The sequence below is a fragment of the Pongo abelii genome, chromosome 6, assembly GCF_028885655.2.
Source record: "Pongo abelii isolate AG06213 chromosome 6, NHGRI_mPonAbe1-v2.0_pri, whole genome shotgun sequence".
Taxonomy (NCBI): Eukaryota; Metazoa; Chordata; class Mammalia; order Primates; family Hominidae; genus Pongo; species Pongo abelii.
In genome coordinates this window covers 47,950,484-47,978,307 of record NC_071991.2, presented here as the reverse complement: position 1 = coordinate 47,978,307, position 27,824 = coordinate 47,950,484, and the positions used below count along the sequence as shown (strand labels likewise).

At 42.4% G+C, this 27,824-nt stretch overlaps 1 protein-coding gene across 7 annotated transcripts in view; it reads right to left on the bottom strand.

Annotated features, from left to right (window-relative positions):
* Positions 1 to 27,824, bottom strand: part of ELMO1 (engulfment and cell motility 1) — a 593,731-nt gene that overhangs the window by 118,899 nt on the left and 447,008 nt on the right. The window contains 1 exon segment of one of the 7 annotated variants that reach the window (NM_001132281.2): positions 13,112 to 13,322. The gene's annotated coding sequence lies outside the window, so the exon portion shown is untranslated. 7 annotated transcript variants of the gene reach the window in all.

Below are 27,824 nucleotides of genomic sequence, written 5' to 3'. Positions count from 1 at the left end.
TATATCTATTGTTTTTTGAAACAGAGTTTCATTCTTGTTGCCTAGGCTGGATGGACTACAATGGCGCAACCTCGGCTCACTGCAACTTCTACCTCCCGGTTTCAAGCGATTCTCCTGCCTCAGCCTCCTGAGCAGCTGGGATTACAGGCGCCCACCACCACACCAAGCTAATTTTTGTATTTTTAGTGGAGATGGGGTTTTGCCATGTTGACCAGGCTGGTCTCGAACTCCTGACCTCAGGTGATCTACCTACCTCGGCCTCCCAAAGTGCTGGGATTACAGGCGTAAGCCACCCATGCCAGGCCAGGACTCTGGTATATATTTTTGAGGAGGACATATTTCAAACTATAACATGCATCAAGGTTTCTAAGCAGGCTTAAATGTCCACTTGAGTGGTACTGAGAGGTGACAGCGTGCTGGCAGTCCTCACAGCCCTCGCTCGCTCTCGGTTCCTCCTCTGCCTGGGCTACCATTCTGGTGGCACTTGAGGAGCCCTTCAGCCCACCGCTGCAGTGGGAGCCCCTTTCTGGGCTGGCCAAGGCCGGAGCCCACTCCCTCAGCTTGCAGGGAGGTGTGGAGGGAGAGGCGCGAGCGGGAACCGGGGTTGTGTGCGGCGCTTGTGGGCCAGCTGGAGTTCCGGGTGGGCGTGAGCTTGATGGGCCCCGCACTTGGAGCAGCCGGCCGGCCCTGCCGGCCCCAGGCAATGAGGGACTTAGCACCCGGGCCAGCGGCTGCGGAGGGTGTACTGGGTCCCCCAGCAGTGCCAGCCCACTGGCGCTGCACTGGATTTCTCAGCAGGCCTCAGCTGCCTTCCCGCGGGGCAGGCCTCGGGACTGCAGCCCGCCATGCCTGAGCCTTCCCCTGCCTCCGTGGGTTCCTGTGCAGCCCGAGCCTCCCCAGCGAGCGCTGCCCCCTGCTCCACGGCGCCCAGTCCCATCGACCACCCAAGGGCTGAGGAGTGCCAGCTCAGGGCGCAGGACTGGCAGGCAGCTCCACCTGCAGCCCCGGTGCGGGATCCACTAGGTGAAGCCAGCTGGGCTCCTGAGTCTGGTGAGGACGTGGAGAGTCTTTATATCTAGCATAGGGATTGTAAACACACCAATCGGCACTCTGTATCTAGCTCAAGGTTTGTAAACACACCAATCAGCACCCTGTGTTTAGCTCAGGGTTTGTGAATGCACCAATCACACTCTGTAGCTAGCTGCTCTGGTGGGGCCTTGGAGAACCTTTATGTCTAGCTCAGGGATTGTAAATACACCAATTGGCACTCTGTATCTAGCTCAAGGTTTGTAAACAAACCAATCAGCACCCTGTGTTTGTGAGTGCACCAATCAACACTCTGTAGCTAGCTGCTCTGGTGGGGCCTTGGAGAACCTTATGTCTAGCTCAGGGATTGTAAAGGCACCAAACAGCGCCCTGTCAAAACAGGCCACTCGGCTCTACCAATCAGCAGGATGTGGGTGGGGCCAGATAAGAGAATAAAAGCAGGCTGCCCGAGCCAGCAGTGGCAACCCGCTTGGGTCCCCTTCCACATTGTGGAAGCTTTGTTCTTTCGCTCTTCGCAATAAATCTTGCTACTGCTCACTGTTTGAGTCCACCGCTGCTTTTATGAGCTGTAACACTCACCGCGAAGATCTGCAGCTTCACTCCTGAACCCAGCAAGACCACGAACCCACCGGGAGGAACAAACAACTCCAGACGCACTGCCTTAAGAGCTGTAACACTCACCGCGAAGGTCTGCAGCTTCACTCCTGAGCCAGCCAGACTACGAACCCACCAGAAGGAAGAAACTCCAAACACATCCGAACATCAGAAGGAACAAACTCCAGACGCGCCACCTTAAGAGCTATAACACTCACCGCGAGGGTCCGCGGCTTCATTCTTGAAGTCAGTGAGACCAAGCAAGAACCCACCAATTCCGGACACAGTACAACCCAATCGGTGAAGCCAGAGCATGGTGCAGGCTCCCATCCATCCTACAAGTACATCCTGATAAAGGCCAGCCTTCTGCTTCCTGGAGCGAGACTGCTGTTCTTTTTCTCCCCTAGCTGGCTAATCAGAAGTGCCAGTACAGGGAAAATTTTTCTGATCTATATAACTGAGGCCTGACATTTAGGAGACTGTGCTTTGACAATGTCCCATTAGGGCCCTATGTCTCTATCAGCTACCCTCTAAGTTGCAGAACAATAGCCTGAGTGAGGGCTGAGATGCCCACATAGGCCTCAATTTGCTCCATGAGAAGGAAACAAGTTCCAGTCCATCATTAGGATGGTCTTGAACTATGGAAGCCACATTCGTGATCCTGTCTTCTAAGGCAGTGATCTCCCCATTCCCTATTTTAAAAACTACATGTATCGCTCAGACATTTTTAAGTCAACTGATGAAATTTTTCATCATGCCAGGCATGGTGGCTAACACCTGTAATCCCAGCACTTTGGGAGGCCAAGGTAGGCAGATCACTTGACGTCAGGAGTTCGAGGCCAGCATGGGCAACATGGTGAAACCCCGTCTCTACTAAAAAAATACAAAAATTATCCAGGCATGGTGACACATGCCTGTAATCCCAGCTACTTGGGTGGTTGAGACAGGAGAATTGCTTGAACCCGGGAGGCAGAGGTTGCAGTGAGCTGAGATCGCACCACTGCACTCCAGCCTGGGTGACAGAGCGAGTCTCAAAAACAAAACAAAACAGAAAATTTTCATCAAAGTTGAAATAGTTTCAAAGAATATAATTTTCAGTGTACTACAATGTTGACATTTAAAAGATAAAACTGGCTGGGAGCCATGGCTCATGTCTATAATCCCAGCACTCTGGGAGGCCGAGGCGGGCGGATCACCTGAGGTCAGGAGTTCAAGACCAGCCTGACCAACATGGTGAAACCGCGTCTCTATTAAAAATAGAAAAATTAGCCGGGCGTGGTGGTGCATGCCTGTAATCCCAGCTACTTGGGAGGCTAAGGCAGGAGAATTGCTTGAACCCAGGAGGCGGAGGTTGCAGTGAGCCGAGATCGTACCACTGCACCCCAGCCTGGGCAATAGAGTGACACTTGCCTGAAAAAAAAAAAAAAAGATAAAATTGTATGTCATCTTTTCAATATATAGTTGAATATACATACAATAGTGATTTGAGATCCATATGACTCACGTAAAAATACACGAATAATCTCTTCTCGAATAGTTGGAAATTGTTATCATTATTTTCCTCCTTGAATAGGGGTCAATAGGATTTATGTAAAAGCCCAAATACTAAGTATTTTAGGCTTTCTAGGCAGTCTCTGTCATAGCTACTTAACTGTGCCACTGTAGTATGAAGGAAGCCACAGACATTACACAGAAAAATGGGCACAGATGTGTCCCAATAAAATGTATTTACAAGTCCAGGCAGTGGTCCATATTTGGCCCACAGGCCATCATCCACTAATGCCTGACCTAGAACCCAAACTCCCATTTTACTTCCCATTTTCCCCACTCTACCTCAATTCTACTCATACAGAATTTTATCATAATGGAATTTTATGCTTAAAAGTATTTTATTAATCATCCTATCATACTTCTCTGAAACAAAAACATGTACACACTGAAATCTAACTTAAAAAATACTTCCTGTGAACAGAAGGCTCTAATAAAACTTTTCTTCTTGATTGAGCTTCACAGCATAATTATGATTAGTATAAACTAATTAAAACAAGACTTTATTACAAATTTTGATACATAATTTCCAAACCCAAGAGAAGTATCCCATTGGTAAAGCATCTCTTAACGTGATAGGGACCCACTTATGGTTCCTTATTTAAAAGATAAGTCACAAGTCCTTTTGTTTGGCTCTCAGAGAAGGTTTATATACTTTGAGCAGCACATCATAGTAAGACCTGATGGAGGTGAGCAGAGGCCTTTCTTTTATCAAGAGGGAGAACAGTGGTTGGGAAACGTTGGTGTGAAAGCCACAGGTGCAGTTGCAAGATGATCAGTTTTAATGTACGTGTGGAAGCTGAGAATCTGAAAATGGATTATTGTAAGGCTAATTATCCATGCCTTCCTTTCCCTTGAAAAGTCTTCACACCGTTCAGGAGAATGAACACCCAGGTTGAAGATTACTTTTCCAGTGTATTAGCTATAGATCTACGTACAGTTGGTGTTGAAATGGAGGCACCTGACCTCAGTAAAAACGTGGGCTTGGGAATCAAGACACACTTGGATTTGAACTTCACTCTGCCACTTACTAACCGGATAATAAGCTAACTCTCTCTGTGTCTGTTTCCTTATCTATAAAAGGGGATAAAATGCCTTTTAACACTGCTTTTAACATGCTACTGAAACTGTTAGGAAAAGGACAGAGACTGAGAATTGGAGTCTCCCTGAGTCTGGCCCTCTATCCTTTGAGCATAGGAGGATGTACTCTTCCATAAAACTTGTTGCTTGACAGAGCATGCCATGTGGTAATTTTAAAATAATCACTACACTGAAAATTTTTTAAAAGGTTTAAGAAATCCCACTAAAGGAATATGCAAAATGCCTGGCACACAGAGAGTACAGCTCTTAAAACCATCAGTGCAAGTGTTTCTGACATTGGTCTGGCCTTGAAGCAAGTAATGGGGAGTCAGAGTGGTAGACAGAAACAGATCACCACACACAGTGGATAGGATTATTGTATATTTACCTACAGTGTTCAAATTTGGGGATAAGAGACTTTCATATCCATTGCCATTTATACTTCTACCCAAGTCACATGGAATTGCAACAGTTCTAGATCACCTTAGTTGCAAATTCTTTCTCCCTTAACAGTTCTAACAGTTCAGAAACTTTTGATAAAGTAGAAAAAATTTGGTCCGCCCAGGTTTCTCCTTGTAGGTTGCTTTGTGAAACTAGGATAGCGTACACCTCTTGAATTTGTTTTTACAGTTCAGTTTCTCTTAGGTGTTTAGAGGGGAAGGAGGGCGGAAGGCAAAGACAGCTGTTGGACAATTTGTTTTCACCGATTACTTTCAAGTAGTTTTCAAACAACTCTTACAAGGGCCCAGTTTTTGAAAGTGGGTAAATTTTCGTTAGGTAAACAGGCATGGAAATGAATGCATAGGTGAATGCACAGATGACTTAGTGAATATATAAATAAATGTGGTTTGTTGAAATTTTTTCTTATTGTAGCTTCCATATTCTAGGGAATTCCAACTCTGAGGCTAATGATTGCCTGAAAAATAAATCTCCATGCAGGTTAATCCATATATACTCACAGCTGGGAATCCCAAGGCCTAGAACAGTACCTGATACAGGGTTGGCATTCAGCAAACATTGATTGTTGAATAAATTGAGCAACAAAATATGAACTTTGTCTCTTGTTAACAGTGGATATTAGCAAGTCAATGAATGTTTCTGAACCTCACTTTCTTTACCTGTAATAAGGTAACTGCATGCTACTACTCTCCCCTCACTCCCTGTTGGCTCATGGAGCCCAGAGGTAGAGCCCTAGGAAGCCACACCAGGGGACCTAAGTTGTCACCAGATGAAATCTATTTGACATCCTAGGATTCAGGTTACTTCAAGATCTAGGATGCTATAAGTTTACAGTAAATAGATGTCCAGATGTGACAGAGAAAGAAATCACCCCTTCTCCTCTCTTGATAGAATACATCATGGGTATGAAATGCATGGACGGCGGGAGTGGAGGGGGTGTGGAGAAGAAAGTCATCAAGAAGTGGCTGGGAACCTGCATGTGAAAGAACCAAAAATGTACATGTTTCTCAAAGCTTTCATTATGCCTTCAAGAAGAAGAAAGAGTTGGGGTAGGATGGCTAAAGCTCAGCTATCCAGAAAGTTTTATGGGCCATCTGCCGAGACCAAGAACATCTTGACTTACAAATGTAAAAGCCACTGATTATTTATGGCAGGTCACAGCCTTCTTGAATGCCGCCAGGCATCTCCCTAGAAGCACAATATCATTTGATGTTGACTGGCTTCCAAAACCAGGAAACTACACATCACTGTAGCTCCACATTCTGGAGCTTTTGCTACCCTAGAAATAGGTTTCCAATTATTCTTCCTCAATAAACAAGGATGAGTTGTTAGGAGATATTAGATTTGAAGCATAATAGTAAGCCCTTATTCTACAATCCACAGAGTACATGGGATATATTAATAAACGTGCTCTCTAAATATTTCTATGTACCAGGTAGCATCAATAAAATCTATATTTTTATCCAGGAGAAAAAATACTAAAGATAGAAGAGGCAACATGGCGAAACCTAAATCTTATTTGGTGGCTATGCTGAAACTTGACCCAGGCCCTGGCTTATAAGTGTAGTGCCTTTCTCTCTGGGTGGCCTTTAATGCTAGAGGGTTGGGGTAGTGTCTGAGGATTATTTAGGAGAATAATCTGAAAGTAGAGAGAAACTTCCATGGCAAAAGAGCAGAACTAGACATTCTGTGAGACATGAAAAATAAATGGCTTCTATCCAAGGGATGGAATCAGACTATTTTCCCCTCACATACATATTATAATTTACTAATCACTCACACATACATCATTTATATTTTCATTTGTTAACAGCCTCATGGGAAATGTACCTTTTTCCCTTTCTACAGATGAGGAAGCTAAGGTTTAGAGAGATTAAGGAGTCCCTCTACCCAGTTCTCAGAAAATTTTAGAGGGGACAGACGCATGGCTCATAAGGTGGTCTTTGCAAAGCTTCTTATGCCTACTTTGCCCAGATATTTGACCCTGGCTCAGGGAATCTAGGATGCGGCTTTTATCCCTTGTCCCCCATCAATCTCTAAAGCTAAAAGGTGTGGCTCTACTACTGCCCTCATGGTACTAGAAAGAGTGCCCTGGAACCTTTAGCATTAAGTAGTCTAGGTCTAGGGACAGTACCAATGTTGGTGGTTTTCAAACCAGCTCCTGCTTTGATATCCCTCTTTGTATATGACAAAGTTTCTGAAATGCAGACTTCAAATCGCTGGCTCATCAGGCAAGGAGGGGGCTCCATCTCACCTGCTGGGACCTGTGGCCTAGATGACTCTAGTTAGAACTGAGTTGCCCAGAGCAGCCCTGACTTGGGCTACCAGTGTGAAGGCCTGAGTTCCATTAGCTGATGGGTGTTTCTTTCCAACCAGGCAAGTGGATGTCAGAACTGCCCCAGATGCTATCTTAAATATTCAGCTGCAAGAATTCCAACCAAGTTGGAAAGAAACTTTATTTCATTATACTTCCAGGTCTGGGAATGATGCCAGTGAACAGCTCTCCTTGACAGGTCTCTCATCACTTACAGCTCAACGGAAAAGAGAAGTGAGCTCCCAAAGCGCAAGGCTGCAGCCCTCCTTGTCAGATGGCAACACCTCCACGTAACAGCTGAGCAAGAGGATGAGTAAAGAGCTGTCTGCCTTATCACCAAAACCCTGCATACTGATGATAATTCCTTGTATGCTTCTTTTCAAACTCTTGCACAAGGCACTGAGCTGAGGCAAGGACATAAGAGAAGGATGAAAAATCAGTTTCAGCTGAAGACAATTCTGATATCTCACTAGTGGTTGACTTAGTGCTGTGTTAAGAAGGATTCTGGAAGCTCGATCTGGATACACCTGGAAAGACTGTTATTTTCAATGGAACATGGGCACCAGAAGACAGACAGATAGATAGTTCAGAAGTTTGACACATATATGACATAGGAAGTCACCAAGTCTAAACTTCAGTTTACCCATGTAAAGTTGCTGAGAAGCACGAAGGTTAAATAACTGGCAAAACTTAGACGCTAAGCTAGAAACCACACTTTAAAGCATTGGATTCTAGATTACTGCTTGTCATCATATGAATAATTTTCTAGTCCTGTATTTCTAGAATATCACAGATTGCTTGAAATGAGCTAGCAAATTAGTAGACTTCCAAATCCTGTGGTAATCCAAAGATACTTATTGTAATGATAATTTTATGTATGTAATGTTCAGCTATTTCCCAGCATCTCTGCACTCACTGAAATCCCAAATCACTAATTTCCATTCATGACTGAGAGTATTAGGCCTTGGCTTGGCTGAAAATCAGCAGATACGCAAAGCAATTCATCTTGCTCTGAGATTCAACCCTGCCTATGGTTTAATCTATTTGTTCCACCAGTGTTGCTTCACTACAAAATGTTAAGTAATATTATCAAAAGAAAGAAGTTGTAAAGGACCCACACAATTTACTCCAACCAACATTCACAAGGCATTCTTGGGAATTCTGTCCAAAATGCAGGAAATGGGGACCATTGGGTCAGAAGGCATTCCTGAAAGGAAAGATGGTATTCAATCACATGGATTTTTTTTCCTACTGTTTTGCAGAATTCTTAATAGAGCTAAAGGAAAGTTTAAGAGGACTGAGCTTACAGTGAGCTTTGGGAAATGGAGGCCAAAGCTCACTCTAAGCTCAATCCTCTTAAACTTTTCCAAAGCTCACTCATTTCACCCATTTGATTTGGGGGAAATCATCAACTGGGGACATCATTAGGAGACTAAGACTAGATGCCTCTAGGAAGGCTTTGCAGGATGGTTTTGATCTAGTTATTGAAGAGATTGGTTACTTTTTCATGGTGAGTTTTACATTAAAATAAATCTTTTGGGGGGTGAAGATATAGGATAATATCTGGTATTGAAGGCACGGATTTGAAGACCAAATTAACTGAAAGAACTATGTAGTCAATATTTTCTCACTAAACAAAATGTGTAGAATTGAATAAGATGATAGCAATTAAATCACTCCTTAGCCTGAATTTATACTTGTCTTCATGAAGAATTATCTGCTCGCAACAGAGTTACCTTCTCAGTTATGGTTTGTTTATAATTAAAATTAAACCCACGTTCCATACTGAGTTGAGAGAGGGGCCACAGAGCACAGTAAATAGCAGGGCCAAGATAAGTACGGATGAAGAAAGAAATGCCACAGATGGATGAGTGCTGACTTTCTGCAAGAGGAAACAGCATACTATTTTAATTCCCCCTTGCCAAACAGTGTAATGGAGAAACTAAGATTTAGCTGTCCATCTTGAGTTCACTATGAGCAACGGTGAAAGCAAAAGTTAACATGTTTGTGAATACTAACATTCTGTTTCTCTGTTACCAGAGCAGGTGGTCCAGGTACCTTGTGGAGGTAAAAGAGATAAAAGTGCCGTGGCATGATGATGAAGTGAGAGAAGTTACTGGCCTAGTGTGAGAGGAATGTTCTGAGATCCTAGCGCCACACCATCCGGTAGAGTAGCCACTAAACACGTGGCTAGGGAAGCCTTGGTGAGTGAGTGTGGTGAGTGTGACTGTGCAGCTGAATTGTAAATTTTATTTAATTTTAGCTCATTTAAATTTAAAAACCAATACTCAATTCAGTTATTGGAAAACTTTGATGTATGTTTGGAACAACTTGTGCACATGAATCTACTTTTTTAACTATGAATTTTATGAGATCTAAATACAGATTTCCTGTGAAAATCCAGTATCCAAATCGAGTTGTGTTGTAAATGTAAAACACATGTCATATTTCAAAGACTTAACATGAAAAATTCAATGTAAATATTTTGTTAATAGTTTTGTAGATACATGTTGAAATAATAATTTAGACATAGCAGGTAAAATAATACATATCATTAAAATTAACTGGCCTGTTTCTTGTTACTTTTTTCAGGTGAACTACTAGAAAAATTAAAATTATATACATAACTTGCATCATATTTCCATTGGACAGCATTGATGTAAAATGAGATCTGCTATATTGTCCCTGTAGTACATTTTTAGTAGACTTGTTAAAATGTCTTCTACACATTTACATACCTCGTATAATACTAGAAAGTGCATAATACTAGGCAAGCATAGCCAAAAACCCATGTTTAAAAACCTGTTACCGTGACCCCTACAGATTCCTTTCCACTTAGCATTGCAATCTTGCTTATTTTTTTATGTCAGATAAGACATCTAGATAAAATGAATAGCTTTTATTCTTCCTTCTAGCAGCCTAACCCCTTCCTTCTCCTTTTTTACTGTTACATCTTCATTGTGAATCCATTTATAAAACAGATAGAAGGGGAGATGCAGTGGCTGAACCAGGAGTGGAGGATTCACACACCCATCTAGCTCCACATTGCCCTAGCAGCCATCAGTTCTCCCTCAAACTCTGAGGAACACAGTTTCTATTTCTGAGCTGGGCCCGCCTCCCCTGCTCACAAGGTCTTGAGAAAGCATGGTAGCCCTGGTGATTCCTACAGCCATTGCAGTTCATGGGCACCCCCAAACTGGCTGCCTGGTTGTTCCTAGTTGTTCATCACCCTCACCATTGCTTTGGCCACTGCAAATCATTCCTGGCAAATGCAAGCAAAGGGCAGCCATGGGACACTGGTGACCTGTCACCTCTCCCAGATGGTCCAGAAGGAACTGGTCTCCTAGGTAAATTGACCCAAATCATACCAGGCAAATAAATGCTACAGGAATGAGATGGTGCATCACACAGTAACATAAAGAGGCAACCAATGGGGCATTTTGTGATGAGCTTTTTACTTAGCTCAAACTTCCCAAATGGCATTATTAATAATTCACCCAACCACCCCAAAATGTCTTTCAATTTGACTTTAATTATTGTGATGATTGTTTAATTCAACTACCTGTGGTCTGACTCCACTTGACAGACTGACAGGCTGATGAAACCATCTTCCCCTATCTACTCACTCTCCTTCCACATATGAACGCAGCAACAAGTACATCGACATGCATGAAACACCAAGCACTTGTCAGTTCCTAGCTGGATAAACACCGGCAAGGTCCTTAATATTTTGGCGACTAAATTTCCTCATCTAAAACAGGCAAAAAAATTAGTCCCATTAGGGCTGCTGGAAGATTCAATGAATTATTATATCTACATATAAAATGTATCGAGCAGTGCCTGGCACACAGTAAATGCTCAGGACAGATTGAGATGGGGCTGCAGCATTTAGCGGACCCATCTGAAAAGAAGGAGACAATGAACTTCAGGGTATGATACATTCTTGGCTATTCCCCCAGGACAGGGATCTTGCTTTAACCTAAAATGCCTGATTATCAAAGTGTTATGTGTTTGTGCATGAATACATTTTTAGGCGGGGGAAGCAGAGAGGAGGTTCATAGCTTTCACATTCTTAAAGGGTTCCATGATCCAATAATAGCTTAAGAACTACTGTTTTAGATTTTTTTTTTGTAAACATTTTTTACTGCTTCCATAAAAAGCTGGTTTCTTCTCTCATTCTTACCAACAGGTGCCAGCACTTCGCTCATGTAAAGTGACACTACTGGGGGAAAGAAGGGGCCAAGGTGAAATGGACATTGACTCTAAAGAGCTGACTGTCACTTAATGCACATCCTCTAGAAACCAGACTTCCTCAAAATCGAGCATCGAGGTGTACTGAGGAGTGTGGTGCAGCAGGCAGAGTTAACATGCACACAAGCTCTTCCAGTCAGGCAGAAATCTCAATGTATCCAGCCATCTGGAGCCTCATGGGATCAGAGAGCAGCCTATATCTCTAGAAAGGCCTTCAGCTAACAAACAGGTCACTGACCTTGTCAAGTGACCAGGTGTCCCTGATGCATTGTCACCCGCAGTTAGGAAATTCTCCCTCTCCTGCAATGTCAGCCCTACTTCTTTAACAGAGTAGAAGGTCTCTCCCAGACACCCAGTCGCCCTCACCCTGCCTTGAGTCTTCTATAGGCGAAAGCTTCCTAGCTCTTCTGTTTCTTTAACCATTCATCACAGGTCCCATTTAGGATACAGTATATTCTATTCTAGAGCCACGTGAAGACCCACAACATTCTCCTGTGCAAAAGGACATTTTTTAAAAAGGACAACCCAATAAGATTTCTTTTGATTATTTCATGTGCATTTCTTCATAAACCAGATAATAATGCTTCATTCTCTTTTCCTCTCTCCATTATTTGAAGTCAAGTGGACTGTAAATAGAAGACATCAAGTGTGCTATGACACTTTCAGGCACATAAGACAGGAAATCACATTTTTAAAAAAGTAACATGATGAATCCTCAAAATCAGGAGACAATCAGGGGAAAAGATCTTAGGCAGAGACAGAAGCCCCAACTTCAAACCCCACTCTCCGCATCCAAGCCAATGGCATTACCTTTCCTCTCCCCGTTCAGAATGATTATAACTTGTCTGGAATCCTGCTCTGTGCTTGGGTTGCATCTTGCCACATACATTTTTAAGTTTGCAGCTAGAAGGGTCCCTACAGGCAAAGAGTTTCTCGTTCCCCACGCTGCCCCTCTATTGCCTGTTTATAGCACTGCTTTCTTGTTCTTCCTGTTTCTACCCAATGAAATTGAAAATTTCATCACCAGTGTCAGAAAATTAAACCCCAGGGAGCAGAGCAATAGCTCAGAGCATCCCTTTCCTGGCAGAGAGCCAATCCTCGAATATAACTTTGCAAACCCTCTCTGGTTTTTCAGGGGTTTGAAAGGATGCAAAATAGAGTCATTTTGAAGCATGCTTTTTGACTGCTAAAATCTTTCCAACTGCACTTCACTTTATCTTTGCAATTAATTAAAAAACATATTTCAATTTGGAGACAGGTTTCACAAAAGGAAAGGACATGACCTAGCTCAGTTACACATTTTCCAAGCAGAGAACAGTGGCACACGGAGAAGAGATGCTTCGTTCCATGGCTAGGGGTCTGAAGAAATGTTTGACAGACCATTGTAATAACATCTGTCTTCACAATGCAAACACCAGCAACACAATCAAGCGGCTCCGGGCTCCGTGCCTGCACCTTTTTCTCTCTTCCTAGCAATACACAGGGTTGACTCTTATTATTAATGTAGCTTTAAAAGCATTTTCTCTTGAAATGCATCAACACCCAGGGAAATAAAGCAGAACTCTGCTCCTTACACTAATCCTAACAAGACAACCAATGTCCAAGTATAATGTACAGTCAGCTACAGATCGGATCAGACCCAAGCAAAGCATGCAGTCTTTTGAATTCAGAGTCTCCTACATCATGGGAACCCTTGAATGCCCGCTCCTCCATGTGCTTGTTCCAATTCAGTTTTCTCGGCAGACAATAGGACAAAGCTACATTTAGCTCAGGCTGATAATACCGGTGGACAGATGTGTGAGATGGAGGTTTACTCACCAAGCTCCTGTAAGTCCATCTTTCCCAACCACAAATACTGATTCTAAGCTGCTGCCACCACAAAGCGACTTAGAGTCGTCCCCCTGAAGAACAATGTGCTGGAATACCACCAGATGGTTCCTGACTAAGCTTGTTCATGAAACAGGTTTCCAGTTGAGCCATGTGAACAGAGACCCGCTGCACACCTTTGAATGGTATACACTCCAAGTCCAGGGGAATAAGCATGTAGCTTTGCTTATGTTTATGGAGCTGGAGCCCAGGGATGCTCCGATTGGCAGGAGTCGAGGAAAGATCAGCCAATCAAAGGGTGCCTCCATTTCAGGGAAACTCCTGCTCATTTATTTAGCATCTTCAGAGATCATCGGCTTTTCCAGGAAGAGCTTTTCTCTTAGCGTATCACAAGAGAAAAATAATAACTTCGTTTCTATTTTAGTGTCCTATGCTCTTTTGTCAATAAACACATAGCTCCCCTTCTTGGTACTTCTCAATATCCCCCACTTTTTCTTATAAAGAACTAAAAAACAAATAAGGACAAGAAGAAAAAGAAAAAGCTGGTGATGGGCTGGAGATAGTTCATATTCATCAGCCTCCACCTTGTTGGGAGAAAGCGGGGAGTGCCTGGGCTCAATAATTACTGATTCTGTTGCCATAGAAACAGACTGGCTGCAGCGAGTTGGATTCGTGTAGAACATCTGCTGCCAGACCCATAATCAACTGCAATCTCATCTCTTCCCCTCTCTCTACTTTTATTTGATTGTGAGTTTGCTTTCTCCTACTTTCTCTTCACATACAGTTTTTGTCCAGAAATGTCATAGAACCACCTCGGGATACCTTGTCATGTACACACAATGCATGCGCACCAGGGGTGCTCACATACCCAGGAATGGAAGTATTCGAGAGCATCCCAGCAGGGGTCCCACTGGGAGGATCTATACTCTAATTCCTACCCAGGATGTAAACAAACATAAACAGCCTCCACCCCTAATTAAAATTACTGCAACTTTAAACCTAGAGAATTAGAGGGGTATCTTTAAAAATATTTGTTGCCTAACAGCCCTGAAAGCTCCGCAAATAAAAGTTAAAGTTTGCAGTGGTATTCCTCAGAGGGCACTGCGGTGGTTCCTAGTAAACCTTTGGAATGAAGCGATTACACTGGCGGCTTGTGGAAGATTTTGTAAGTACGGAGTGTTCAGGCCTGGCTCTTTTCTGCATTAGCACCTCATCAAGGCGCCCTGAACACTAGGGATCTCCCTGGATTTTCTCAGCCCATTTTCATCCCCTCAGACTCCTCCCCTGCTTGCTCCAAATTCCCCGGGTTGCATGACTAGAATTAATGTCACCAACTCTGAATGTGCTGCCATCTCTCTCCTTAGCAGCAGGGGTCGCCACTGAGCAGTGAATGGCTGCACATCCTGGTCAGACTCGAGGGGGCTCATAAGGTGGCAATCTCCCTCAGGGGTCTGCAGAAGCCCTCAGTTCCACAGAGATTGATGGAAAATGGTAAGTGTCACAGAAGGCACCAATTTGGGCTTATGTTAGAGAGAAAGGAATTACTCTGTCCTATCGTCATCTGCCTTGGCATTATAACAACTTCAAGGAGAACCTTCTCTTCCTTAAAGGTCTGTGCAAGCCTGGGACCCTCAGCCCATAATGACCCAGATGAGGCTTCTGAGGAGGCTGGGAGCTGCTCTTTGTGTGTTTCTGATTCTTGAAGCCAAGCTGAACTATCCATCTACCACACATCCACTGTCCAAACAGCAACAGTCACCCTCGGCCTCCTTTCTTCCTAAATGAAGCTCAGTATAAACCCCATATCCATCCAACTACAAATGCTCAGCTATAGCCCACTGGTGTTTTGTTTTGTTTTGTTTTGTTTTGTTTTGTTTTGTTTTGACAGTCTTGCTGGAGTGCAATGGTGCGATCTTGGCTCACTGCAACCTCTTCCTCCCAGGTTCAAGCAATTCTCCTGCCTCAGCCTCCTGAGTAGCTGAGATTACAGGCATGTGCCATCACGCCTGGCTAATTTTTGTATATTTAGTAGAGATGGGGTTTCACCATGCTGGAGAAGAGGCTGGTCTCGAACTCTGACCTCAGGTGATCCATCCACCTTGGCCTCCCAAAGTGCTGGGATTACAGGCGGGAGCCACGACGCCTGGCCACCCATTGGTCTTGATGTTGGATTTGCACCTTCAAGAATATGAATCCTGGTTTTCCATTTTGTCTCTTTATGCCACTAAGTGTAGGAAGAAAGTCTCACCCAGGTACAGCACCCAATGCCAACACTGTCAATCTTTCTCAGCTCTGCCCAGACAACCTTCACCCTCAGGATGGTGGATGGCTCAGGTTTTCTCTACTACCTTTCTGGAACATCTCCTCTAAACTGTCCTGCCTAGTTTCCTCTGCCATGGGGACACCCACCCTTTGCCTTCCCATCCTCTTGAAGGCTGTCCAAATCCTCACTGTTTATGCCAAAACCATCATTCCATCCAAGTCTTCCTCAATCAAAATTTAGCAAGTATCTATATGCCAGGCACTTGTGCTAGTGATACAACAAACTGACAAGGTTTCTGCCTTACAACCTGCAGACTCTAGTAGAGGAGGCAAAAATATTAAGCATAACTGTGATATGGAGTATAAAAACAGGGCTATGAACTCTGTGTTCTCTTAGCGCAAATAATCACTTAGTGAGATCAGGAAAAGAATTTCAGAGAAAGTGACATCAAACCACGATCTAAAGGAAGAGTAAAAGTTAATAAATCGAGAGTGAAGGGAAGAGTGACCCAAACAGAACACATGTGTGCTAGGAGGCAACACAGCATCTTTGAAAATCTGAAAGAAGCCAAATGTGAATGGATCACAGTGAGAATGACTGGGAGGACGGTGTAAGACCAGACCAGCAGATGCTTAGAGACCAAGTTAAGGAGTCTGGTTCTTATCCTACGAGCAATGACAACCCATTGCAGTGCTCCATTAAACGACTCCTTGCCCATCCTAACACACCAACATAACCCAAGATATATATTCCTCAGCTGATCTGAATGACAGATTAACAGAATACCAACCTGATTGAAACAATCTATTTCAAGACATCCGTGATTTGTTGGGTTGATCTAGCTAACATTTACTGAGCAATTAATAATCCAGGAATTAATCCAGCAATTAATAATTAATTCAGCTATTAATAATCCAGGAATTAACCCAGCAGTTAATAATCCAGTGCATTCTAAGCACTTTATCTAGATTAACCAATTTAATTCTCCCAAAAGCCCTGCGAGATGTTATTACACTATTTGTACAAATGAAGAAATTGAGGCATAAGGAGGTTAAGCAACTTGACTGAAATAACAACAACAACAACAAAAAGTAGCAGAGCCAGGATTTGAATCAAGGGATTCAAGCTCTAGATTCTTTAAGTGTGATCCACAAGGATCACCTACATTAGAAATTCTCATTAAATGCAGATTCCTGGGGTCCAAGTGCATCTCTCCCCAACCAGAATTTCAGGGGGTAGAGTCACAAATATTTTCCCAAGCACTCCAGGAATTCTTACGCACACCACAGTTTAGGAATCACTGCTAACAGATGTTTTCGTAAAGGAGGAGAGGACTACCCCAAAATTAATCTTCCATGTATAAAATGGAAAAAGGCATTTTTTTGGAGAATGGGACAGAGGGTCTCACTATTTCAAGCCATTACAAAAGACCATCTACATGAGAGTAAGATCATCTTTCTTTTGAATGACTGCAAATTCTGGTTGTATCATATAATCCAAAGTTAAAGTGGAGGGTGGGTAGACAGCAAAGTCTGGTGCTTGGTAGTTATCCTAGTAAGGAGGCTTATGAAGAGAGAGCATGCAAGTTCGTAAAGACCACATTCACTAGGTAATACAGATGCTATTAGATCCGTCAGCAATAAGGTAGGAAGACTATGTATTACCATTGTTGACACTATGTGAAATGTCATACAGTTTTTTAAGGTAATTTTTATCCTGAAAAACTCATTTTTAAGACAAAATTGCAAGGCAAACAGATACTTTTATTTTAGCCTTCAATCCTTCTCCCCCTCATCTATTTGAAAGCTAGCAAATAAGCTCTTTCGTTCACCTAGCTAGTCATGGTTTTAGTTCTAGAAAATAAGCAGCTTCATCGATACTTTTAGAGGGGCCGCTTCACAAAAAAATAGCTACAGCATCTTCGAGGAAACTTCCAAAGAATGTTTCCATGGGATCTTGTCCAGTGGTTTTGTTATGGAGATCCCAGACTGGGTGCTCTATTTAGTTAACCTGGACTTTCTGGCGATTTTTTCGCCTTCTAGACTGTGATGAAGAAAGTACATACAGGCTTACAGAGCTGCTGGTGAGCCTCAAAAAGAGGGAAACCTGGATTTTGTTAGCATCATATTTGGATGACTGCTTGTCAAGTTCCCAAGAACTGGCATGAAGTTGTTCTGCATACACCTAATGGACTTGTAATCCACAGGCTCCACATGGATGACAGGTAGCCTATCATCCAGCTTCTGAACACATTCAGATTTACTATGTGCTGTCCACAGAAAGGAGATGGGAATCACAGTATCAAATACTTAGAAAATTCAGGGGGTGGAGTGGGAATCACTGCTGGGCATCTGAATAAAGGTCAGAAGAAATCCCTTTCTATTTCGCTCACACGTTACAACCTGTACTCTTTGTACTGCTTGGAGCAGGCACTGTCAGTACCATTTATCCCATATTGTCTTGGGGCAGATTCAACCTCATGAAATTTTATTCCTTTCCGTATAGCATGATTTATTAAATGTATTATTACTAAATCTGATGTAATTCTTATACATTTGTAATACTTTTTAAATAAATCCACAAATCAAAAAAGAATGTTAGGCAGTATGCGTGTATTTTTGAATAAAAAATATAGTGACTATTATAGAATAATTTCTAAACTGGCTGTCCAAATTCTCCTTAGTTCACCTATAGGTCTTAACTGAAATGAGCACCATTTATATTGAGCCTTTAAAAGGCAGAGGAAGGGATTCCATTTACTGGGCACTAAGAGAGGTGGCACTTATACCCATTCCTTTCATTTTCCAGCTCCTGGTCCCAAACTGGATGCTTCCACTGAGTATCTATTTCATCAGGATTCATGTTCCTTGCTGGCAATGAAGGTGATGGTAATGGTCTCTACAGTTTACAACATGGCTATGCTGCTACCCAGTTTTGTTTGATTAATTCATTCTTATGAGGGAGGTCATCAGGGTACTTAGCCTCATGAAAATTCCAAACAGTTAGGGTGTATATGCAGTAGGCTCTTCTCCACCTACATCTCAGTCCTCTTATGGAATGCCCTCATACACACACGTGCACATGCATGAGCCCACACACATAAAACACACTGATATCGCTTCCATAACAGCAACAGGCCCAGTGCAGACTGAATCAGACCGTATCTCCCAAGGATGTGAGATCAGAAGTGCGGACTCTTCCCCAATGGGTCAGAGGTGTAGCCACTACTGGCTCAGTGAAACTACTTTATTTCATTCAAGAGACTTTGGAGAGATATTTCTCTAGTGTTTGGGCTGACCAGTATATAGTTATCTCTGATCATTTTACATCGTGCATTTTTAAGACTAAAACATATGCAAAACCTGAACTGAACATAGTCAGAAGACCTTTTACAACTCTTTTTATCCTCAAAGGGAGATATCAATAATATTCCATAGAAACATTCCCATACATAGGCACCTGCATCTCTTTTCCTCACTTTCATCGAGAGATGATCCTGAGCAGAATGTGCAAACCCTGCCACACTGTCACTTTATCTTTTGGTCCCAGGATGCTGAGCTCTCTGTGATAAGCCTGGACATCTGTGGAAGCTTAGGAGAGTAACAGAAAATGCAGATGCAATGCTTACCATGGGCCTGTGCTATAAAAGGCCCCATTTCCAAATGGAGAAACGAAGGCCCAAGACATTCAGATAATATGTCTCCAGTTGCCATCTAGTAAAGTGGGACACTCAGGATTCAAACTCAAGTGTCCATCTGTGGAGCACCCTGAGCAGCATACCCCATTGTGGCCTCACAGCTCCCCAAGCAAGCAGCTGGAGCAGGTGGGATTGTTTCCAAGCATCCTAAGGTTGAGTTAAAAAATATGAGTCATTAATATGAATTTTATTTCCCTGGGTTTTGCTATTTTTTATTACCCACAAAATGCCTAACATATAAGTGATACCTACAAACAGTAAGAAATAATACCAGGATCCACAAAATGCATACCCATCTATAAACAGATCCCCAACCCATGCATTTCTTCCTGCCTCTTCCAGAGCACCAGGCTTGGAGAGGTGACCATGATTTGCATTCATAGGACTGGAGAGTCAAGGTCTGGAAGTTCCTGCGGCATCACAGACCTAATAAGTGAATGGGCTGACGCAGAAGAGCATGGGCCTGAAGAACAAGGGCCAACATGATGCATCTCTGATCATTCTGAAAGCCTTCAAAGGGATAGTTGGTGAAATTCTGTGTTTATCACTTGCCAATTTGAATTTTCCAAATATACCATGGAAATGAATTCCAGAATTGCAGGCTGATGAAAAATCAAGCCAGAAGGAAAAATGAAAATGCCAAAATTCTCAGCTCAGTCTTGCCAAGCACATCCACTGGCAATATGGTGACAAAAAGCGACTGAGCCAATGGTAGGATATCCTTTAGATGGTGCAAAATGAGAAACAGCTTCTTCGCCATAGGAAAAGGAAAGCTTCATCACATCCTCCTTGGTTTTCAGATCTAATGAATAAGTAAACCTCTTCCAATTCCAAAACACACCCATTTCACATGCAAATAATTCTACCTTTTGAGAAAAAAACTAGTTTCTGATATTCTCATTAGAGGACAAATTTCATTGCAGTGTGTAGAGATTAAACCCATGGCTCACCATGTTTTTTCAAATGGTTAACCATTTCATGCCCTTACTTTTTCTGCTCTTTCTTCTCACACATTCACAGATATTTTATCAAACGAAAAGGCTCACAGATAACCTATGTATTCCGGTCTCCTGTGACAACAGGGATTATACTACAACAGAAAAGAGTGCATCAGGGATGCAGGGAAGAATATAGGGTCTGATGAGCAAGACAGAAACCAACAAGGTCAAGAACACAAGCAGACTCAGCTTACCCTGGCAAGCAAGGAAGAAGAAGAAGAAACTAGAGATGAAGGCAGTCAGTTCCAGGGAGGTCGTGTTCTGAAGGGGATGGACAAAGCAGAGAAGCTTAAAGGGGGATCCAAGAGGTCTGTACAGGGCCAGATATGGAACCACAGGGGGAGGGTACCCATAGGCCCAATGAGTCACCATATGAAATTCTAGGGTGAGTCCTGTTTAAACCCAGTTGTTTTAACTTTGGATCTTGGTAGTAAGTAGGCTTTATCAGAAACCAGTCACACAATGAATATCAGCAACAACACATAACCTCTCTAAACAAACCAACTAAGTGTGTGCCTGGTCTTAGCGAACCAGCACTGCCATCACAAAAACAGGATTGCTGTTCTTAAACCCATCTTTCAATAGCAACAGCATGTGAGAGCCAGATCGCTTCAAACTGTTCTCTATCTATGAATACTTCCAATCAAAGGAAGCTTTGAAATGTGAACCATGACCCCTAAGCAAATGATATTTGACAGGTTATTCTCAATCTTCACCAAGAATAAGCTCTATAACCTAATTTGTGGAGAAATTAAATTTAGAAAAAAATATAATTTTATTTTATTGTCCAGTACTCGCCTGCAACTTGAAGCTACTAATTGCAGAAAAGAGTTAATTTGATATTAAAAATAAAAATTGGCCCTGAAGGGCAATAACCAATCCATGTATATACAATGTAAAAATGTATCCCTATCCCCACCAAGTCATCTCAAGCTAAATTTAGAACATCGTTTCCAAAATGCAATGCCTACAATTCTCTCCACACAATGAAAAGCATGAGAACGATGAAGCAAATCTTTCAAACAATCACATACACTGAACCTTGAATAAGTGCCCTTGCTTATGTTTTGTGAGAGTCTATTGTGTTGGACCTCTCAGCTATTCTGAACATACATTGAGAAAACATATTTCACACACAAAAAAATCCCAGTTGGGAAGTGAGGAGTTGGTGCATTTATTCAAGTAATATTTAGGAAGTGCCTGAGATAATGCAATTTAACATGTTGCCCTGTGTTTCCTTCAAGTCTTGGGAACCCAAGAATACAGCCTTAATATCTTGAAAATAATAAAGTTCCATTTATTACATTTTCTGTTCATGAATTTCATTATATTTAATATCTTTTCCAAGCAGACTCTATTCTGCTCACCTGGAGAGCTTCTATTCATATGGTGCTCTCTTAAATAAAGTTCTTCCTCTATGTAATTTTTCCTTTGCATTCTTTCCATACAATATATGTGCTATGGCTATTGCACACTTAGCTCTTTTCACAGCTCTCGCCAATACTGGGAACGCTTTAGGGCTGGATTTACTAATACAACACCAGGAATACCATCTCTAGATGTATCTGATAACTTAGCCAAGAAGACAAAATCCTACTGCAAACCTTAAACTTAAAGAGGTTATACAAGCCTTCTTCTGAGTACTTCTGTCATTCTATCCAGCATCGTAGGTACAGCCATGGGATAAGGATATCTGAAAACATCTCAATGACTCACCCCTGTTGTCTCCTATTCCTTCCTCCTGCCACTCCTGCAATCTCAGTCTGAGAGGGACTAGGGTGCTCTGAGAAGCACTGAACACTACCCCTTTCAGAAATCCATTTTACAAGCAATCTAGGTGCTGTCTGCAATGTGGCTTACTTTTTTAAGGGTATCACATCTGCTTAGAACTTCCTTCCAGTTAATGAGTCTTTCTTGAATCAAGCCTGAGAGGGCTTTTGATCTCAGTAGCAATCAACTTCAGGCTAAGATGCTGGGCACTAGCTGGGCTGGCAAAGCTGGCCCAAACCCAGGCTCTATTTCAAGGAAGAACAAACAAACTTAGCCTGAATTTATAACATGGAATGTCAAGATAAAGAAATTCCTCCTAGACTGACACCACTGATCAGACCACACCTGGAGCTTGTGCCAGTTCCACATCCACAAAATTTAAAGTGTTTCTTTAAAAAAATGATTGTAAGATAATACATGTTAGGTAGCAAAGATGGGGAACATTAAAGACATAGTAAAAAAGAAAAATATAATTAATCACACTATGCAGAAGAAACCATTTTTTTTTCAAACCCACAACCCAACATCATAGAAGCCATTGTTAAAATCATTCAACCTGGCTGGGTGCCGTGGCTCACGCCTGCAATCCCAGCACTTTGGGAGATCGCAGTGGGCAGATCATGAGGTCAGGAGATCAAGACCATCCTGGCCAACATTGTGAAACCCCGTCTCCACTAGAAGTACAAAAATTAGCTGGGCATGGTGGTGCGCACCTGTAGACCCAGCTACTTGGGAGGCTGAGGCAAGAGAATCGCTCGGACCCAGGAGGTGGAGGTTGCAGTGAGCCAAGATCACGCCACTGCACTCTAGCCTGGTAACAGAGTGAGACTCTGTCTCAAAAAAAAAAAAAAAAAAAAAAAAAATCATTCAATCCTTTTTAGTTTGTAGTTTTATTTAGTTGAGATATAATTTTCCATGCTGCTCTACTCACATTTAATATAGTACAAAACGTGTTTCTGATATTTAGATACTATTCATGAATATCATTCTGAATGAGTAAAATAATTTTAACAGATAAATAAATGTATCCATAAATTAATTTATCAATCCCCACTGTTGAATAGTTGAGCTATTTTCAATTTCTCACTCATAAGTAACAATGAAATGAACATCTATATGCACATCTTTGCTTTCCCCCCTTGAATGACTATGATTCCAAATAGCTGTATATACAAATGAGATAATCTACAAATGAGATGATCAATGTTGGTGAATTTCCAACATTGAGCCAAAGGATGATGAGCCAAAGGAACCCTGTCTACTCCCCATGCAGAGGGGTATAATTGACCTCACAAACAGCTGGAAGCCAGGGCTCTCCAGCCTCAGCCCAGCGTGGTTTGGGAAGGGAAGTCTTTGCCATCATCTCAGCCCTGTCTGTGTGGGAGCACATTCCAGCATGAAAAATCAATTGGCTTTTGTCAGACAATAAATATCACCAAAAGAAAATCCAAAGACGTTTTTAAGACAGAAAAAAATATTCCCTTTCCTTTTCTTTTGGAAATAGCTTAAGTTTTTTTCGTCTTGGTCTTAAAAGAAATCACCACTCGAACAATCACTCTTTTTCCTGTCATAACCACACAATGCCCTTCAATGCCAAATTGAGTCCATAAGACTCAGTTTGTTCTGTAGATTGCATAGTTTGTTCTAGAGTGTGCTTTTTCCTTTTAAGACCTTATCAGCTGATTTAAAAATAAACATTATTAGCTATTTTTTTCAACAATAGGATAAAAATTCAATTTAAGTAACATTTGTTAAGCCCATATATATTTATTTATTTCTTTTTGGTAGGCACTCTGGGATAGAAAGGTGAGTAAGAATCAGTCATGGTTCTTAGGGGTAGAGTCAAGAAACAGAGAGAGTAGATATGATTTTCAAGCCTTTGGAATTCTGCAGCATTGCCTCAAGGTAGCCATGAGGTGGGACAGAGAATGAATGGGAACCCATTTAAATCAAAGATAATTGGCTAAAATAAGTTTCCAAACTTAGCGTATGGCTGAGTAAGTTAAGTGCTACAAGAGAGGGGAAGAAAAGTGAACATAAGAGGGAAAACTCCTCCTGTCCCCATGGAGGGGCTCTGCAGGGCCCATGAGTAGGGCCTTGAAGGACAGGCAGATTTTTCACCAGAAAGAGTGAAGGTTCCTCCTTGCTGAGGGAACACAGTCAGGGACAGATACTGGGAAATGCAAGGCATGCTGGGCACTCAGTATGACTAACGATGGGTTAGTAGGAGGTGTGCTGCTAGACATAATAGGCATGTTGTTTGGAAGAGTGGTTTAGGACAGAATGTGGAGTTTTGCTATCCTGCTGGAAGAAGAGAGAGCCAAAGGTTTTTTAAGACAGATGTCTTATGAGAAGAGCTGTGTCCTAGAAAGGTGTTTCTGGCAGCTAGGGGAAAGAGAACTTAGGCTTGGGTCAAGTCCAGATTTAGGAAGACCAATTAAAAGACAAACACATCGTCTACACAAGAGATGATGGTGGCAGGAAGGCAGGATACAGAACAAATTGAGTCCATAAGTGAAAGGCACAGGGTGGCTAAGCTATGACAGGAGAAGGTGATTCTTGAGAGGAATGATTTAAGACCAGAAAAAAAAATTAAGCTATTTCCAGGAGAGAAGGAAAATGATTTTGTTTTTTTCTGTCTTAACAACACCTTTAGATTTTCTTTTGGTGGTATTTACGGCCTGACAAAAGCCAATTGATTTTTCATGCTGGCATGTGTTCCTGCACAGAGACCCGGGCTGAGATAATGGTGCAGGAAAGTGGAGTCACAGCGTTAAAAGGCAGGTGGCCCTTCTCATAGAGTGGTGAATCAGTAGGACTTGGGGACCTACTAGAGAGAAAAGGTGGGGAAGCCAGAGATCTCTCCTGGATTTCAAGTCCGAGATATGGTGTGGGTTGTGATGTCACTCCTGGAGTTAGAGCCCACAGAAGCAGCAGCGGCAAGGGAGCCATGAGAATGGAGAGTTTAGTTTTGGACATCCCGAGTTTGAGGAGTCTGCAGACCATCCACAGGGGTGGAGCTCAGAAGATGGTGAGGGTGGAATTCTGTCTGCCTCAGGTGCTGGTTGAAGGTGGGGAGGAGGCGATGGTAGGAGAGGAAAAGAGGAGGGCCTCAGGGAACGCCTGTGCTAAAGGGGTCAGTGCCATGGGAATGAGGAATGGAGAGGATGCCAGGAAGCACAGGAGGAAACACAAGTCAGTGCCTCAGAGCCAGGGAATAGGATGAACAAGAACAATCAGAAGGTGACCTTGAGCTAAATGAAGCAATTGCAGCAGGTGGGTGTGAGTGAACATCAGACCACGTCGAGGTGAGGAGGTGGGAAAGTGGAGATGTCATTCTCTCCTGGAAAATCTGGCAGTGCAGAGACGGACAGAGATTGGATAAGAACTTGAAAGAGGAACAGGGTTGGAAAATATTGTTTAAGGACAGGAATGATTTTGGTATATTTTTAGGCTGAAGAAAAGAGATGGGGGTGGGGGAGGATGCGAATAGCATGAAGGTGTAAGGGATAAAAGATGTATTTTTATAAATTTTTTGATATCTCTCTTCTTCATCAGAGCAGGGATTCATAACAATGTGACTTCTTTCCAGTCTTAAATTTAGAACAACTCAACGACTCCTCTCAATTCCCACTTGCCTCTTAGAAATCATGTCTTTTGTGGCTACAGAGGTTTTCAAGTATTCAAAATATATATTAATGCACTTTGGAGTCATATTTCTTTTCTTGAGCTCAGTTATATTTTTAGTTACCCTTTAATTTTTTTTTCTAAAAATATTGCTAGTAACTGGAACAATAATAGTTATTTTATTTCTTCCACATAAATTCAATGTGCCATTTGTACACATATCTTAGGTGCACTGTATACATATATAAATATATATATGTCTGTATCTATATCTGTTTATCTATATCTATCTTGCATGTATGTTCATTTCCAAAGTCACAGTAAAAAAAATTTTTAAGGAGAGAGTGGCCCACAGGGTCAAGGGCTGCAAAGGTGGCAAACAAGATTGAGATTTAAAACTGTCCATCGGAGGTCATTCTTTGTCAAAATCAGTGACTTTTGTGGCTAAAGAGGTTTTCAAGGACTGACACTATATTTTAGTGTTTTTTAGAGTCCTATTTCTCTTCTTTTGCTCAGTTATATTCTCGGTGTGGGCAGAAGGCAGGCTGCAGTGGATTAATACATGAAAAGGTGAGCTGGGAAACTGAGGCAATGACTTCAGAAACCGAGCTGGAGGGGCACAGGTGAATAGGGGGTTAAGAAAATCATTTATTTATTATTAAAAATGTGGGAGATTTGTGTGTGTTTATATTCTGGTGAGAAGACAGCATGTGAGAGGAAGAGACTGATGATGCAAAGATTAGAAATGATAATAGAGCCCCAGAGCAGGTGAGAGGGGATGAAATTCAAAGCACAGAAGGAGGCCATCCCCGGGGCCACAGGGTTGTCTAGGAGGGAGGGTGGTGAGTGCAGGATAGGAGAAAAGCCCCGGTCATGCAGGAGGTCACAGGCAGAGCTGGACTAGAATCCATGCCTCTCCATGCCTCATCTGGAGCGCCATGTGTGCTGTGTGATCTTCGTGTCATTTCCCTCACGGGAATGGCCCCAAATGCTTTTCATTGATTAAGATGAGCAGAACAGAACTACAAATTTTGCAATTCAGAAATGGTCCAATATTGGCCATTTCATGTGGTTCCACCTAATCTTGGTTCATTTAACCCTCAAAACAACTCCATGACGATCAGTCTCTAGACAGGGCAGGGCAATTAACCTGCTCAAGCTCACCCAGCAAGGAAATGAAGGAGCTATGGTGTGAACCCCACTCCTTGGGTCCAGGGCCAATGCTCCTGACTTAGACTTTACTACAACTTATTGTGGTGAGTTAAATGATCACAGAATAAGAGAACCTGAAAGAGAAATAGGTACAGTGAAGAACTCAGTAAATGCTTATGGGTAAATGCCACTGATTCCATGTAATGTACAACAATTTTTGGTTGAGCCATTTGAAATTGCTGTATTTGTCGGACAAAAACAGTCCAGTACTGGCAGTTGCATATGGCTCCATGTCATCTTTGTGTGTGTGTGTGTGTGTGAATCTGCAAATCTCTCTCTTGATTTCTCAGCCATGCAGGAGAGCAAAGGCTGAGGCTGCATCTGTGGCAGCTTCAGGTCTCCATTATCAGCCTAAAAGCTTTTATAACTTGAAAATTTAACAAATAAAAAATTCTGGTAAACTGCATCCAAAAAACATTGATTATCTTTTACTCACAGCCTTTTTTTTCTGGTACATGCACAAGCAAATTTTTATTCATCTGACTCCCTGACCGACCAGCATCTGCTCAGCTGAGGCTTGGAAGCAAATGTCCAGGCTTGCCCAGTGCCAAAACCACAATAAAACAAGCCAAGAACCTTTTTCAAACACACGTTGGGGCAAAAGTGTTTCCATTTTATATATACTTGTTGTGACAATACATGCATTTTAATAGGAAAAGCATCTCTGTGTGATGTGTGGGTCTTACCCTTTTCTACTTCTGCTTTAAGAACACATAGTGGCCAGGGAGCTTTCAGACAGAATCCTGTGCTCTGTGATTCACAAAATGGAAATCTGGCATTATATGCCAATGACATTTACTTCTGTGGCAGCTCAAGCGGCAAAAAGCCATATGCCATACACCTCGGATCCAGCCAAGCCACGCAAACAAATATGTGAAAGAGAAAGGAGAATAGAACCAGAAGAGTTCTGGGGAGCTGATTGCCTCCAGCACTTAAAACTCTCACTGTGGCAAGAACTGGGTCTTCCCACTCTTATGACGTTCTAAGGGGGATGCATTTTTTTCCCCCAATTTAAGATAACTTCGGGAGGTAAAGGTAAAATACCAAAGATAATTTTTGTGAACGGCATGATGTGTTCACACATGTGATTCAACATTCCTGCTGCACAAGCACGTATTTCTTGGGCATGCTTGGGTA